The following is a 12625-nucleotide window of genomic DNA, read 5'->3' as shown; positions in this document are numbered from 1 at the left end:
ATCACAGCTAAATTGCTGTGATGTTGAACTGCTGCCAAGAGACAGCCCTACTCCCACCAATTTCTTTGAGCTGTTCTGTATGTGTGAAAAACGAAAAAAATATATATTTAAAATTCATGATGGACAGAAGTGCCCTCTGGGAAAAACAACGGAACAAAACAAAAAAACACAGGACAATCTGCTGTGGCTAAAGCTTCTTCTGAGCTCACAAGGTGAGAAGAGCCTGTGGACCAGAGGCCTCAAAACCACTGAAACCATTGCACCATCCTAAGAAGTGGGAGAGGGTGCCCAAATGCTGTCCCCTTGGACATTGGCTCTGGACACAGCCTCTGATAGCCACCAGCAACTGTGGAGAGGTTTTCCCTGAGAGGTGAGAAGACACAGAGGCAGCACTCCACTGATTTCCTCCTTCCTTCCTCAAACAAGAACTCTCCCTTTTCAGGTGGCAAATAATACTGAGAAAACAATAAGGGAGTTTGTGAAACAAGTCCACTGTTTAATGTGCAATGCCTACGCTCTTGTGACGTTGAGTGAAAATGCCAGCCCTGCTACAGAGAGGGGGGGAGTGGAAACCTGTCGTAGCTATTGCCTCCAGAAAGGGGTAGATTGTGTGTAATGTTGTACCAAAGAAGCAAAGCTTGGTTAGTGTGTACTACTTTGAAAGATCCCTGATATTATATATCTATATATGCATAATATATATTTTTTGCCTTTTCATATAGTAGAAAGTTTTACAGACATGAAAGGAGTGTGGAAGCTTGGAAATTCATGCTTAGCAAAAAGATGTCTCCATGGGCAAAGTCTAAGGAGAAGGAAACAGGTGGCAAACATTAATATTAGGGTAATTAGCTGTGTGGGTCAGGTGGAGCAGTGCTTGGGGAGGACAGCTTTGTGGCTAAGAGGCCTGCCTGACACCTGGCAGCCTACTCGTGGCCCTGCTGTGGGCACCCTGGCCCCAGGTTCTGGTCCCCAGCTCAGGCAGCAACCAGCTGCCACCCTACTGTGCTGTTTGGGTTATCTTAGTGCCTGTTGTGTACTAGGTCTTGCCCCACAAAATTGGTGTTGCTGCTAGAAGTCCTGTGACAGTGGCTTGCAGGTGGCAGATAGCCTGTTGTCTGAGCAAGGCAGCTTGATGGTCCGAGGCAACTTGAGGTTCATGAGCCTGGGTTTTCCTTGGCCTCGAAGAGCCCCTGCTGCTGGAGGAGCTTTGGCCCCCCTCAGGAACACAGCAGGCATCAGACCCCACTGCTGCCAAGGCAGCGGCCCCCACACCTTGTGGGGTAACCTCCTGAGGTCACCCATCCCCTGGGATTTCAGATGCCTGTAGTATCTTCTTCCTAAATAAAAAGGGATTAAAACTCAGAGTTTTTGCTTCTCAGGGGTGGTGTATCCTTTACTAATACACAGAATGGGATCAGGCTGTTCAGCCTTGCTGTCCCAGCAGCAGCAGATGCCAGAAGTCTGGATCCAGTCTGGTGCCTGAAACTTTCTATTTAATCTGGCAATATTGAAATAGAGTATGTTATACTGGTGATGTCATGACACAACACGGCCTTCATCACCTCCGGGGCCTTAGGTGCTGCTGTACCACAACCAAGGAAATACTGTAAAAAAATGAAGGCAAATCTCTTGTTCTTGATGAGCTGATCTACGAATCACCTGCAGCCCTGTTAAAAGGGGAAATCCTGTATGGCAGCTGCGTGACAAGCTCCTGGAGGAGAGGGGCAAGGCTCTGAGGTGGGAGCTGGGTGATTGCGCCCTGCCACTGGGGAATGCCTCCCTTGTCCAGGCATCTCGCCTGAATGTTTCAAAAAAGGGCATTCATGGAAAGCTTTGTGGCAATCAATTGTGATCTCTGCTTCCACAGAAAGGTCTTTGGACCTCCTGGAAAGCAAAAGAAAGGCCTGGAGAAAGAAGAAAGGTGAAGGCCAGGCTCTGCTTCAGGCATACCTTTGTTAGCAGGCCTTTCATAAGTGCTCATTGAGTCAAGTGTTAAGTCTTGATTGTGTCACTTACTGTTGGAGTAGAAACACTGCTTTTCCTACTGGGGGGAAAGTGTACTGACTCGGTGAAGAGATTTTCTCAAATCAGGCTTTTCCAGGTTTTATGGTGCTCTAGCCTTTATTTTCTACATGGGTATGTTATTTTTTTTTCCAGAGGAGGAAAGTAGCAAAAGATCTCTGTGTGGGAAGGTGGCATGAGAGGAGGGTGAAGATAGCTCTGCAAACAGGCTTCTTTCAAATGCCACCCTAGAGAGACACTGCAGGTTTTTGGAGACTGGGCTCCATGTGGTAGGTGGGAAGGGATTTCTGTGCTATTGATTAATTCCAAATTGTGTGGGATTTTCTTGGCATAAATGAATGAGGGCTTTGCCAGTTTAAGCTTAGTTTTCCTTCTGTCAAAAGAGCTACGAGAGCTGTGTGATGAGGAAGTTTTGAGGACAGAGGGCTCCTGAGTCTGCAGGGCCTGATGGAGTTAATCTTTCCATTTGCCTGGGAAAGGGAGCCCAGCTTTTTCTGGGCGGTAGTATATTTACTCATGCAGTTTCTGTTGCAAAATTTCCAGCAGCCTTATTCAAGAAACCCTGTATATATCCTGGAGCACAAAGGGCTTTTTTATATCTTCAGATATTATGCTCCTTACCGGGGATGCCATGGAAATGAGGAAAACCGAAACAACCAGCATAAAGTACAAATCCCGCACCTTAACAATAGAGCCTCGCACAGACTGAGAAACAGAAGGCCAAACCTAGAAAACAGGTGGCTCTTGATGGTCTCAGACCTTGGATTTGAGATTTTGTGCCAGTGTATAGGTGAGCTATTCAGCTGCACTAACACCATGCTGTACAGTGAGCTCTGTGGACAGAAGAATATTGCAGGCTGCAGGAATGTGAGATAAAGTAAAACTGAACAGGCCAGAATCAATCTGTTTCACTGAACAAAGAAATCTCAGTCTATGATTAACTTTATTTCAAGTCAAGAGTAGAGCAGATCCAGGCTCTTTCATGGCACGATAGCGAACAATACAAGCCCTGTAGCAGGGAGAGCATACCACGACTGGATTATCTGCGCTAAACATACTTTAGAGAAGTTCCGTCAGGTTTACTTTGTCCTGACAAGTGCTCATTTAATGCAGTCGTTACAGCAGTGCAAACCACAGATTTGCAATAAGCCATGCTTGGGGGGCTCATCTCAGATGCTGGCCCCATGAAACAGTTTTTGTTAGCAAATTTATCTTTTTACATCAAGCAGCAACAATATGTAAAATAGAAAAGAATTTTCTAAGATTAGAAGAATCAATGATTTATGGACTCCAACACTGTGATACAAAGACAATTTAACGTGTTTGGCAGCTTAACAGGTTTGGGAGAAAAACATGAAACTTGCATTCCTTGCAAGGCAGGCAGAAATTATAGGGTAAAGAGTTTATGTTGCTTTCATTGTTTCAAAGGAAAATTAAGTTAGATACAGGAAAAAAAAAAAAAAAAAAGGCATTTGGTATGCCTGGCAGATTGGAAAATCTTTTGGGAAGATTACAGTTACAACTGGATCTTCAAAGTGGAACATAAACAGAAATAAAGGATACTGAAGCCCGTTTATAAACAGCTTGAGTTTGCAAGAGTTACATCTTTGGTTTGTTACTGCCAGTCTAAAGTGAATCTTACACAGAGGACTAGGTATGGTCCACAAAATGTGTGCTGTAAATTTATTACTCAGCCAAGTATATTTTTTCTTGGCCAAACTGAAAGAGAGCACCATGAATTAACATGGTGCTATTGCCCAAAGACAGCGTAGAGGGTCTGAGAATCAGAAGTCACGAGGCTAAGACATGTACAGAAGGATGGAGTGGAAAAATAAATGTAAAGACTGGAGAACAATGTACTTGGTAGTGAGGGTTTGAAAGATTGGTTTTAAGATGGGCAAAGACAACAACTTGTTGTCCTGTATAAAAGCACTGGTAATATCGATCACTTTGATGATTTCTTGTCCTTGCTGGTGTTTAATTGAATCAAAAGATGAAGTGCAGCTAAGTAATACAGCTTGCACGGGGACACCTGGAGAAGACCCTTTCCTCTGAAGAATTTGATATGTTGTGGGTGCAGAGATGACATACTCAGTGGGCAAAGAGGTAGCATTGATAGTTATGTCAGATATTGGTGGTCCACAGTTCAGATGACTGCCGGTACTAGCATGTAGGAGTAGCAGACATTTAGTGATATTTCAGTGAGTGGTAAGGCTCTGCTGTGTCTGGCTTAAGCAGTTTTTTCTGAGATTATTTTGCAGCCTTAACTGCTTATACCTGTTCAGCTCTGGATATGCTTGAGGATCAAATATGTAGAATAATAATAGGAATAATTTGGAAACAGTCTAAGCCTCATAAATCAATTTCTTTGTCAGGACAATACCTGTATCAGACAGTTTTCAGTTCTAACATAGCCTTGAATATACATAGCCTCATGCACCCATTGCCTTTTTTATTTTTTATTTATTTATTTATTTTTATTTTGTCCTTTTCCCCCTGTTCCATTCCTCAGGATGCTCCCGCTACATGGTCCTGCTTCTATCTAATAAGTGTGGGAAACATGGGAAATGATATTTTTTACCTCATTGTTCATGAACATTTCACTTGAAGAATGGTGGGCAGAAAGCAGAAAAGCAGAGGATTGTTTGGGCCATGGTTACAAAGCACTGTAAAAATGGGTAACAAACCTTTTAAAACAGAAAGATACAGAATACACTAAAACTACTTAAAGCCACACTCAAAAATCTTCAAGACTCTGATACAATACCTTAATAAAGACCCTTTCATGTGATGTGACTTTTTCTCTTACATGAGTTCTTTGCGACTCAAAGGGTTTTTCTTTTCTTTTAAATACAGCACTTAGATTAATGTGTAAAGCATAGAGATAATTTAATCTAGAGCTGTTTAGAGCGCCTGTGAACTTTTCCATTTGGTTATTTTAAGCCAATTTCCTTAGCAGACATTGAGTGATGATGGGTGGCTAAGGGAATGGTTTGGCACAATGATTTTGTGAACAAGAGTGAAGTGTTTTTATGTTGTGATTACAATAATTATTTCTCAGCAGAAGGCAGGTCCAAGGCATTAACCACTGCATTAAAAAGGCCCCCAAATGGCAAAGACATGGTAACGGTGAGGTAGCAGTGAAATACAGATGCATTTCTGCAGTATTATTGCTTATCTTGGTTGCATTTGCAACCTTTTTCAGTTTCACTGTAGAACAATACTTGAAAGTTATAGGAAGGTATTCATTCCTCTGAAAGACTTGGGAAAGACTTGGGGGTTGTCTGGAATCAGACCAGCTGAGTAATCCTTTTTTTTTTTTTTTTTTTTTGGTCTTTTTTTTTCCCCCTTTATTCCTGTGCAAAAGAATGGTTTGTATCCACCAAAATTATCAATGGAAATTGCACAATTAAGTCTGATTTGTAGGACTCTGCCTTTGCAGCTTACGCCACGGCTATAAACGCTGCGTCTCAGGTAGCTCCATCGTAAGGCAAACCTCTGCTGCCTGTGGGTAAGAACCTCATTTACTGGCCTGTCTGACATGCTTCCTTGTGACAGGAGAGTTGCAGACAGTGGGCTGGGACTTTAAAGGGTTTCTCTCTAGAGGCAGATTTGCCTCTTAGAGCATTCAGGAGACTTGGATACAAATTCTGCCTCCTGTACAGAGCTTGGGGCTGATTTAGCTCCTTGCTTCTCAAACCTGGTCTTCCCCCATACAGAACGTGGATATCAGTGTGGGTTCTGAGCTAGATGGATTCACTGTCTCCCTCCAGGAGGCAATCCAGCCACATTGTTTTCAGCGGTGCCACAGTAAAGCTTTTTTTTTGTGGAAGGATGGCAGAGAAATGAAACAAAACTATTGCTGTAGTCTGATGAATGTGTGATGCTGGTATTGGCCATGAAGGCATGCAGCTTTCCTTCCCCTATCTCAAGCTCTTTGTCTTTGCTCTGTCTCCTTAAGAGGTCTTTGGGCTTTTTGATCATCTGTGCATCAGCAAGTCTGTCTGTTTGTACTCTACATAAACATAGAATGGATGGAAACATTTTTATGGAAGGTAATGAATTGGATAATTGCAGTGAGCATTAGTTTTTAATGTATATTGGTAAATATGGAGTAGCCTTGTAGCAATCTGAGCCTATTCATCCAATGCAATGGAAAATATTCTCAAGTGATTTCAATTTAAAAAGAGATGTTAAGGATGGAAATGGGACATTGTACATGGTTGTAACATCTCAGGCCCCTGGAGGCCTTCAGTTTAGGGCTGATGACTGTAGCTTCTGTTTCATTTACATTGCAAATGAAATCTTACGGTATTTTTCTTCTTTATGCACGTTTGCCTGTGAAACAGTGCCTGGCAGTTGAGTCTGTATCTTTGCTGCACAGACACAGCCCGCTCACTGCTAATGTTCAGCGGAGACACGCACGCATTCAGGCAACAGCAACGCAGGGCTGCTATCAAGCCATGCAACATCTGCTGAATTCACATGGGGAAAGGGAACATGAAAACAAATACACAAAGGGCACAGCCACTGAGATGGTAAATATTGTTTTTTCCACACCACACCCAAACCAAAAATAGAGATGGAAAGGACCTTAACAAAGCTTTATTCATGTAAGTGGAAGACGACAGAACTGCCTTTTTTTTTTTCTTTTTTTTCTTTTTTTCCCCACTGAGCTCTACACAGTGAGCAAGACCATCAGCTTACTACAACAACCTGACACCATCCAAGCCTTATGCCTGTTTTACTCTGAGTAGGTCAGAAGAGTACTTTTACTATGAGTAGATCAGAGGAATAGCTCCTTGGAAATAAGCCACGTTAAAATCACCCAAATCAGATTGCTATCAGGCTTGTGTGCTGTAAAAAGAGTAAGAGCTGCTAACACTTACTTAGCAGCTCAGGCAGGGGAAGAAACCACAGGTGACTTGGTCCTGGAGCTGGGATGTGCCTTAGTGTGGGCAGGGGCACGGAGGGAGAGATGGAGAAACTGGGGGGCTGTTGTTGAGCTGTGTCAGGGCACAGGCCCTGCTTTCTGCATCCCCGGCTGTTGCACAGAGCTCGGCTGCTTAGTAAGGTAGATAATGCTGGACACTCCCAAACCTAACGCTGATAAAACAGAGCTGCCAAGTGGCTGCAGGATGAAGGGGGAAGGGAATGCCATAAATACAGCTCAGGCAGTAAATGCAACCATTGCAACAAATACAGGGAGAGGATGAACTTTCAGAGGAGGGGACCCACAGCCTGGTAAGTCCCCAGGCTCCATGCAGCTCATTTGGGACACTCCTGCCTTAAATCAGCCTCTGGAGCCTCCACATCAGAGTGCATGGGCATTAATCGCCTGTGGGCATTAATGCCAACCTGCCTGGGCAAAGTGCCTTCGCACCCAGGCGCAGTGGGCTGTGTATTTTCCTCCTGGCCTGTGTGTGAGGATTTGACACTGCTCCCACTGGAGTCAGTTTGATGAGGTCCCAGGGTGGACTCCAGGCTGAAAGTTTTTTCAGTCATTCTGTGGGTGTGTTTCCTATTTCACTAGGGGTACTCTCCTCCTGTGACTCTGCTCTTGCAGAAAAAAAGCAGATTGCCTGCTACAGCAAGGCACTGGAGCTTGTTTACATAAAATCAGAAGATTAACTGCTCTTTAATAGCAAGACACATCTTTCTTTAATAGTTGGGGAATGATTCAAAGTGGAGCCAGGCCCATTTGGTAACGCCAAAAAAAGTAAGCTGCAGGGAGAAGGCTTATTCCTTTCTCCCAAATGGAAAAGTAACTTATGTGAATTAATAATAGAATATTTGACCACAAATACTTTTCTAACCAGAAAGCATCTGTGGCTTTGCAGCAAACATCTGTGGTTAAAGTGAAGAATTGGAAGTTAAATAAACTTGTATAGAAACTGCAGACAAAAATGTCACACACAAAAGAAAACGTAGGTCTTTTTTCCCCCCCTGCTTCCTGCTGTAACTGATTAAATGTTTAGTTTCCAAACAATGTATTCAGCTCTTAATAAAATTTTAAAGTTCCTCCATATGTCCAAGTGAAAGTGACTCAGAGGGGAGCTCAAGGAAAATTGCTGTGTTGTTCCCTCTTTGCAATAATCCCTTTTGACCTTGCTACCATAACTCATGTATTTTGTCCATTTTGATATCAAACTTTTAATAGGTAAAACTACATCATGTTTCATACCTATTCTCCATGGCAATACATCCTGTTTGCTGGCACTATTCTTCTATAGCTCAGCAAAACCCTACATTTTCCATGCATCATTGCTTGCACGTGAAGCGAGCACACTCCGGTGCTAGCTTAGGTGTGAGGAGGCCAGGAGCTGGGACCTGGCCTCCCTGTGATGCATCTCAGCACTGCACACCCACTGAAATCCAGATGTTTCACTGTTTCATTTCAAATGGACCCCCCATGGGATTGCTAGAACAACCAACCTCTGCTAAAAAAAAAGCCACCAGCATATTTTCTCTCATGAAAGGAAGGAGGCCCGGAGATCACACACATTTTCTTGCTGTTAACTTTTTTTGGTGGAAGTCTCAGTCACACTCTGCTGTAAGGTGACTGTGTGTAATCCTCAGCTGAACAGGTTTTGGAGGAGGAATTGTAAGTTTGAAGCAAATATTTATTAACTGACTAAATCTCATCACCTTTCAATGTGTTGCGTGTGTCAAGTCCCATCCCCACCAAGTCATCCGTGAAACAGTGGCAGTGCAAGACATAGACAATGCCAAGGCCGTGTCTGACTGGATACTGTGCAGACACAGAATAAGGCCACCCCTTCCCAAAAAACATGAAGGGAGGCTTTCCTATGGTGGTACGATAGGATGGCGCCAGGAGAGGCCCTGGCCTCCTGTGTGGGCCCTGCCTGCTCCAAGCCCCCCTGCTCTTTGTTTCTCCACAGTGGGAAGGAAAGGATTGCACCCCAACCTGTATGAGGCACCTTGGCTTTCATTTAGTTAAAGCCTTAGAGCAAATACTTGCTGTAAGTATTTCCTTAAGATCTGATAAAAACAACTATGTGGTTAGAGAAGGGCCTCAGCACTCAGAAATGTTTACCTTGCTCGCTGACCACTTTCTAGCAGGTTTTCTGAGGATGCTACAGTTCCCTTCGCTTGCAAGTTTTGCTCTGTCTTCCTACCTGCCTAGAGCTGTGATAAAATCAGGTTGAAGATTTCCAACATGAACCTTAAATCTGGTACAAGTTTCCTGAGATTTGCAAGCGTTTGTGAAGAGGTGGGTTGGCTCTTGAGCAGTGGTTTGCTTAGCTTTGGTTTGAGGGGAAAGAAAACTATTCCAGAGTTCTGGAAGTGTTTTTGTTTTTCTGTTTGCTTGATTTCTCCCCGGGATCAAAGAGAAAAATTCTGTTGGGTTTCCGGTGATCTCAGTTTCCAATCATCTCTTTCTTTCCTTGTGCATGAGAAGGAAGTTTTTGATTTGTGTGCCCTCACCGTGAAACAACACTACATTTGACTATGCTGATGTGACAAACCGAGATAATAGGTTGGATTATTTCACCAGAAATTAAATCAGTGCAGATTCCTGTAACGACTGTAAAATTTTTGCTATAAAGAACATCTGAACTGCTAGAGTGCTAGCAGCACACTCCTCACTTGTGTTCCTCCCCTCTGGAAATGCGCAACTTCTCACCTCACTCAGAGTGTGTTTGCCCACAGAGTAACTTTAGCATTCCTTGTATCTCCCATCCTACAAAGACATGTTGTGCAATCAACCTTCAGCAGCTTTAACTCCGTAGCTACTAAGCTTTCCGTGACCCGCCCGATTTGCACAAACATTTGCTAAAAGAGACTAGTCGGGGCTGGCTGTTCCTCCCTTAGCAGGTGCAGCCTTCCTCGTCGGTGAAAGCCTGTGTCACAGGGCAGCTGTTTGGGTGGGAGCTCATGTCTTGCCCTTACTCCCTTTATATTTAAGTTTTGCTTAGCAAATATGAGTTACTGGATAGATTTTTAAAAACTAATTTAAGCTCAGAGGTCAGTTACAGTAAATGTAGTATAGTTTTGGTAAAACGTGGTGGCTTCTTGCTACATTCACTATGGTGAACTCCTCTGCTGGGAGGTGAGCAGGTCCATTGGCTTGGTAAAAGATTTTCGATGTCTTGGGCTGGACAAACCAGGACAAAGTGTGGTCTTGGCCCTTCTTGATGTTAGACCTACTGTAGTTCAAGATGGGCACTCTGGAAGTGCCTGGCTATTTATTTCTTTAAGCACTAGTGATAAACTTGTTGGGGCTCAGCCTTTCTTAAATGTATTGGAAGTACTGGTAATGATAAAGCAGAGAAAATTGACAGCTTATCAGAAGCAAAGTGCTGTAGGTATTGTTACTCTCCACTTCTTTTTGGTATCCACTAGCATTACGTGGGAAGAGGAAAAAGAGATGGGTTTTATAGAATAAACTGAGGAAAAAGTACATTGCTTGCAATCACCACCCAACCATTGTAGGAGTAAAACAATAAACACTGCTTGCTCCTTTCATGCAGTGGGAATCCCTAGGGGGTGGAAACCTTCTGATGCACTCGAGATCTTTAAGTAAATATAGATTTTGTAGCTCTACAGAATGTAGTCTACAAGTAAAATCCTATAAAGGGATGAAAATGACGAGTTTGTAGAAACCCGCCTGAAAACAATTACAGTTTAGAGAAAAGCTGTGATGAGAAAAAGATCTTTGTGATACAAATTAATGCTGTACCCTGGAAAAATCCTTCAGTAAAAGTTACAAAAAATAAACTCCTGCAATTTTGCTAGCAGCTTTCAGTGAAACTTTATCACTTACTGTAAAAATGGCTATGCTTTAATACAATTTAAATTTTCAATTATTTGGGTTTTAACTGACTTGCTTCATACTCCCCCGTTTTGTAAATTTTTCTCCTTTTGTAGAGCACTGAAAAACCCTCCCCATCTGCCTTTCATTTGCTTTTGCAATATTATTATTTTTTTTTCTTTAAAATGCACCAAATTATAGGAGGAGAACTCAAAAATCATGAAAGTCCAGCGAGGAAGCCACATCCATTAAAATACGCTTTCATTGAAGGGGCTGAAACAATGTGCAATTCATGGCATAAGTAAAGTCAGAAGAGCTCCAAATCCCTTTGATTCAGACATCAGACGCATTAACACCCCCTTCACCTCACATACTCTAATGCAGCTGTTTCAATAACTGAGAAATCTTAAAGAAATATGACTTTTTCTGCAGTCACATCCTGTTTAAGAACGTTGTTTTGTTTGGATTTCTGCTGAGCCAACTGTGTTTCCGAGCATAAAAACATTGCTGATTCTACAACAGGTGAAACGAGTGGGATCAGGTAATTTCCAGATAAAAGTATTAGATTATTCTGAAAGCTGAGAAAGAAGGAGAGTACAAGATATGCCCTGGAAACATTTTCTCTCGAAAGAACAGTGCTGTAAGTTTAAAGGAACGAGAACTTTTCCTACCTGTAGCTTCTGTGCTGATCAGGAAGTGTAGCTTTTTTCTGATTGCAATCTTCCATGGCTTAGCGTGGCTTCTGCATTTGAATGTTAAATATGTAAGAATGCCTTGTTTAGCTTGGGAGTTCGCATGACCTCTTAATGAGACACTGTAGTTAGTGTCATTGGGTATTAGGGCGTCATGTGACTGCAGATGAAAATAAAATCCTTTAAAGTTTGCATTTAATACTTCCTAGAATCTGTAACCCTTTACCTGCAAGCTGGATAAAAACCTGACAGACCTCGCTGCTTTGTGGCCAGGGTTAGAAGGAGGACAGGAGAGAGAACACGTACCAAGCAGTTCCCTTCCTCTGGGACACCCGCTTACGACCACAACAAAGTCCAAGGCTGACAGTACATTAATGCTGTCATTTGCATATTCTTCAAATTAAATCTCCCCATGTCACAAGCGGTGCTGAAGGGCTCTGGCAGAAAGTTCCTCTGTTACACCAGAGTTTTGCTTAGCAGTGAAATTTAATCCCCGCTGTGCTGGGCGATGCTCCGTAGAGGAACCTGGCTGTAAGGAAGGTGTTTGCGGGCACCCCATCATATTTACTGATGAAACTTGCTGACTTCCCTGGACTCCTTTTGGTTTGGGTGTGGTGTTTCCAAATGTACTATGGAAGGTGTTCTGCTGCTGCAACCCGGTTGTGGCAGTGTTCCCTGTGCAGGAGGTGAGATTTAACTTAAGCAATATCTGCAGGCAGCTGGATCAGGTATTTCCCAGTTGTAAGCTTAACATGTATCAGTGTACCTGAAAACTGTAAAAAAAAAAAGTCCTGGAGAGACCTGGCACTAACATCACAGCAGCTCACTGCAGGGGTCCCAGGCTGGGGGGCCAAGCAGTGCAGGCAGAGGTAGCCTACTTGATAACACTTTGGAAATGTTCTGCTAAATCTTCTGCCTGTCTGTGGTTATGTGAGGTTACTGAAGCGGTTATATGAGGTTCAGCTGCTGTACTGGTAGGTGTGCTGTTCTCAGCCCAAATAATTGTGGACTTAAGGTTGCCCCCCCTGCCTGGCGGGGCTTGGAAACTTGCTGGAGTCCTGCTTGCCTTCCTCATGCCAAGTATTCTCCTAAAATCCCACTTCATCGGTGAGCAGGGTTTGCCTTGTGTTTCCCC

At 43.2% G+C, this 12625-nt stretch overlaps 1 protein-coding gene across 2 annotated transcripts in view; it reads right to left on the bottom strand.

The window, feature by feature from the left end:
• Positions 1–11756, bottom strand: part of PGCKA1 (PDCD10 and GCKIII kinases associated 1) — a 41277-nt gene extending 29521 nt beyond the window's left edge. For both annotated transcript variants that reach the window (XM_084518432.1, XM_084518433.1), the window contains exon 1: positions 11470–11756. The gene's annotated coding sequence lies outside the window, so the exon portion shown is untranslated. The remainder of the gene's footprint in view (positions 1–11469) is intronic.
• Between the last annotated feature and the right edge of the window lie 869 nt (positions 11757–12625).

This window comes from Aythya ferina (genome assembly GCF_964211825.1).
Source record: "Aythya ferina genome assembly, chromosome: 4".
Classification (NCBI taxonomy): domain Eukaryota; kingdom Metazoa; phylum Chordata; class Aves; order Anseriformes; family Anatidae; genus Aythya; species Aythya ferina.
The sequence above is the reverse complement of the archived record's forward strand: the minus strand, read 5'-3'. Positions and strand labels throughout refer to the sequence as shown.